Below are 5,128 nucleotides of genomic sequence, written 5' to 3'. Positions count from 1 at the left end.
TCATCAATTGTTATTAAGGATGTAGCACTGTCTGATCATTTCTGTATTTTCTTTGATATATTGATCTCTCCTGCCACTGAAGCTAGATCTGTGTCTGTCAAGAAGAGATGCTTAAATGAGAACACTAGTGTACTATTTATGAAGGTTATATCCTTAACACCAAGTATATCTGCTGACTCTGTTGATTTTCTCCTTGATTCTTTTAACTCAAAAGTTAAAAGTGTAATTGATGATATTGCTTCTGTGAAAGTCAGTCGTCTCATTCGCTCTGTTTAAATAGCAAAAGTGAAGTAAATGGAAAGATAGCGAGTGCGGCGCCCTCGCGACCACCTTTGGTTGATAAAGAACACCGCGAGCGGGCATGTCGGAGAATAGCGCGGACACGCGCTACCAACCTGGTCTCACAGGATTCCGTGAAATGTCCACGGGCCCTTAACTCAAAATCCGTGGAGCCATCACGGAATCGCCCCAAATTCCGTGAGGCGGCCACGGATATAACTCCAACGCAAGTCAATGACACTGACCTTCCGTGGTCCACACGGATACCCGTTTCAATGACGGAGTACAGATCTCACTCAATCGACGTGCTTTCTCATTTGGAAACGCAACATTTGAAGTATTTGTGAACTTTTCCAACATCAAATGTCATAATGACGTTACCCTGACTGTTATTGAAGCTATTGCATTGTCCTGTCATCATAAAATTTCGGTTTGTTTCAGTTAGCCTAACCAAAGTCCCGTGATGGCACCACGGACCTCAACAACCTGACCTCACTCATGGACGTTGTAATGTTGCTGGCTTGTTTAGGAACTTATAAGCTTTAGGTCGACTGTGTTGCAATGGCATGTAATTAACTTGACATTTTGTCTCGTCCTGTCATCATCAAATCCAGTTTGATGGCGTTTTACACCTATTGCTCGCTTGGCTATAGTCAGATCTAAAATCTGTGGTAGGAGCACGGATTGAGTCTGTGGTGAGACCACGGATAACTCCAACGTTCGTGGTATGGCCACGTAATTTAATCTATTGATTCGTGCCACGGACACGTTTATTTCGTAATTTTTCGTCTTTCGAGATCACAGCTCGATTATTTCTGCCTGTCGGCTGCAGCAGAGAAGCTGTTTAATCAACATTTATTCACAAGATCTTATCGTGGTTTATGTATTTTTTTAATGTTATTATTTCGGTCTTATTGCCAGGGAAGCTGGATTGCTTTGCTGTTTATTGATATTTTTAAAATGATATTTTATTAGTAGGAAATCGCGCTGAAGAAGTCTCGTTCCGAACACATCGCGATATTTGGCATCAGTTCACGTGTGTCAGCTGTTGGTAAGTAGCCTAGTAAATAAATACCTAAATACGCTGTCCTAATAATGTGTGAAATAATGTCTTTTCTGTTTGTCCATATTAATCTGCCATTATATCTGCCATTTCCACGGAGACTTTGCGTTTCATTGCTTTCTAAATATAAACACTGCCTGTCACGTGACGTGCTATAGGCTTAGATATTCATATCAGATTAAAAATAGTAGCCTACAATTAGTTCCAAAGTTGTATTTGTAGTAGAAGCACAGTAAAAACAACACTTACCATGCTTTTACCACAGTAACATTAGTTTTACTGTGATAAGTGTAGTAAAAAGACAGTAATCACAAAACTTACCATGCTTTTACCACAATATTGGTAGTTTTAATGTGATACTTATTGTGAATGCACAGTAACCACAACACTTACCATGCTTTTACCACAGTAACCCTAGTTTTACTGTGATAGGGTGTGGTAAAAGGACAGTAACCACAAAACTTACCATGCTTTTACCTCTGTATTGGTAGTTTTAAAGTGATATTTGTTGTAAATGCATATTAACCACAACACTTGCCATGCTTTTAATGCTTTATAATGTAACATCCAACATTTGTAAGGTAAATCAGTACCTTTTCCTTTAAATAATCCTATATATTATACATAATGATATTTTCTTTTCTCGTTTTTCAGCTGAAAAGACCAAAAGGGCCTTTCGGACTCAGTCAGCCCATTATTGTTTGAGGAGAAGTAAACGGAGGAGACGGAAAGCTGCAAAGGCAAATATTCACAATGGTATGTATGTGTTGGTTTTAACCCTAAATCAAACATTTTATCAAGCATTTGTTGTTTCTTAAAACTTTTCTCACAAAACCCATAGCCCAATCAGTACAAACATAGTCTGAATGTCTTAATAATTCACAAGATTTAACAAGTTGTCAAATTCGTACGATACTCGTACATATTTGTATACTCATACACAATCCTGCAGCTTTTACTCCTAGTGCTGTCATTGGCTACTGCCTCAATTCCTGTACATATTTATCGCGATATTTGTAAATCAGTTGCGCCACTTCTTGGAAAGTTGTCGGATGTCACACACACTGTCAGAAAGTTTATATTAATTGCAAATTGGTCCCCGTCTGTTAATGTTCCAGTGATACATGATGTCTCTCCACACCTCATAACCTACCTCTGTTTGCAAGAGTGGAAAAGCTTATCTGACTTGTCACATGACGTCAGATACTCGATTATTTTGTCATAATCAGATCAGTTACACTGCTGATAACTGTCCCGTTTGCATGTAAATCATTTTCATATGATTATTGCTTGCTATTAAAGACATACTTTTATTCATAGAAATGCCCACATATCAGTGAACTTATAAAATAAAAATGCTTTTAACATTTAATTATGCAACACTCTTTACAGAAAACATATCCCACGGTTATGGATAAACTCACAACGTCATCATCAAGTTCTGTGCTGTGCACATTGGTCAACAAGTGTCCTCCAATGTATTCGATCCGTGGCCAAGTTCTTCACATCTTCCCATGGGACACTGACATTCTTCAGATCTTCGTGAAACATCTGTCTCCGTGTCTTCCTTGGTCTTCCCTGTCTCCTGCATCCTCCTGGCGGTGTCCAGTGTCCACTTCATCACTGTGTTTGGGTGTTGTTGTTTGGGCATGCGTAGGATGTGTCCAGCGAGGTGCACCCTTTGCTCTGTCTCAGTTTCTGAAAGTCTTCATGTGGAGTCCCACTCCTCCTCGTGATCTCTTTGATATATGCAGAACCAATATTGAATATAGTGATTTATCACTTTCCATATTGTTAAAGCATTTTGTTTTCTCTTTTCAGCTTCATAAACTGTACTTGATTTCTGCCTAATGCCTTTATAAAAAAGGGTCAGTGCTCATCAGGTGTTTTGCTAAAGGACATATTTATTGCATAGTTACAATAAAAGTGACCAATAATCACAAGGATATAGAATGAAAGTTGAGAATGTAAAATGTTGTGCTTATGTTTTTGCCTATTTGTTCTTTAAAGCGACGAAACAAATGTATTTTCACATAACAAAGTTGAATCTCATCTTTTGGTTTGTAAATATATAACTTTATCATAGCAATTTTTTTAACGTTAATGTATGTGTCACTATAATAGATTGCCCCTGTATCTGGATATTTTAAATTAACTGATTTGTATACTGTTGTGCAGTAGTTTTGGCGCTACATTTGTCTTTAAACAGTTTGACATTAAATATTGGAATAAGCTTTCAAAATTGTGTCCATTCATTGTGCTTTTGTTACATTTATTTGAATATAATTGATATATGTTTGACTATACATACACTGTAAATGTTAGAAGCACTTTAGTAGGCCTACATGCAATTATCTTTAATTAAAATACTGCAAAACTACCCTGCTGTAGGCCATTGCTTAGAAAAAAGTTTCTCTTTCAAATGTATTTATGCATCAGTCTAATAAAATAAGCAAATTTGTGTCATTGATCATGTGAACTCGTTTTTGGACGGTAACCACACAAAGAGTCTTTTGTTTTTAAATATGAGTTTTATAATTTAATTAGAAATAATACATGTTTAACAGCCTAAATATTAAATATTTAAGGTATCTATCCCTGCAGCCGGAACCAGAAGAGATCTGTCATCATTTGCCATAAATGGGCATGTAAGTGTGACGCATTTGTTCAGCTGGGTTTGTATTGGCTGTGACTTTATCGCAGAACTCGCTGTGATTGGACAATCGTTTAACCCATATAAACTGGCGCTTCATGTTACAAAGTATGGTTTGGTGTTATTATTACATTAGTTAAACATTAAGCTAACTATAAAGTGTCTCTATAATGTGAGAAATTACTCCTTTACCGAGATCCTAACCCTAACCCTAAGCATGTCTGCACATTTCAATGAACTACAGAACAATGCTTCCTGTTCCACTGATAGAATGACAGAGAGATGTGGGTAATGTAGTATAAAACGTTTAGTAATAAAACAATAAATGTTAAATAAATTATATATTTAATGGACAACTGGATATCTTCATTGCGCAAACCTTTATGACATATATGAGGGACAGGCTGAAATTTGATATTTTACTGTGAGCACTTTAAAAATAACCTTTTATGCCAGCTTTCCATATATATCTGAAAACTGTGGCTAACATTATTTATTATACATAGCATAAGCAGTCGTCCTGCCGATTTTCTCTTTGATACACTAACCGGACTTCGAGTTACAGCCATTTGAAATGTGCATTTGTTTGCTCTTCTGGGGGCAATTGCTGGGCCATACAATCTACACAGATCTACACACACTATTACTATTACACAAGGGTAATGCACCATTCAGTAAAACAACAAAAAAACAGTGCCAACATTTCCTTTTCACCCCCTCTGATTGCTGCTTATATGCCTGACATCAGTGATATATGCTTTCATTCGAAAAGCAGTTGTAGATGTACTAGAATGATCAACATGGATCATCTTCAATTAAGCGTTAAGTATTTATAGCAAGATAGCCACTGCAGCCTCTTGTTATTCACATAGCTTCCTTTTATTTCACTGCAAACTGGCATACATGCAAGTATGTGCAACTTTTGTTGCATTGTTGTCCCAAATATCATTAACCAGATCTACATTTTTTATGTCCCAAGTAAAAGAATCATGGTCATTAATTATATGTAGTAATTTATAAGTTATTAATTATATGTAGGCCTAGTTATTTTTTAATTAATTAAACTAAAGAAATAAGAAATTAAAATTTCTCAAATAAAAATGTCTATTTACTGTACTAAAAACACCACTTTC

The 5,128-nt window shown here is 36.3% G+C and overlaps 1 long non-coding RNA gene across 1 annotated transcript; it reads left to right on the top strand.

Moving 5' to 3' along the window:
- The first annotated feature begins 391 nt into the window (after positions 1–391).
- On the top strand, positions 392–3,807 carry LOC308694072. The gene is made up of 3 exons (XR_014030551.1): positions 392–1,330; positions 1,997–2,098; positions 2,735–3,807. It is a non-coding gene; the product is annotated as an uncharacterized lncRNA (long non-coding RNA).
- Positions 3,808–5,128: the final 1,321 nt, after the last annotated feature.

The sequence above is a fragment of the Scardinius erythrophthalmus genome (assembly GCF_964197995.2).
Source record: "Scardinius erythrophthalmus genome assembly, chromosome: 7".
NCBI classification, from domain to species: Eukaryota; Metazoa; Chordata; class Actinopteri; order Cypriniformes; family Leuciscidae; genus Scardinius; species Scardinius erythrophthalmus.
This window is presented reverse-complemented; position numbering and strand designations above follow the sequence as displayed.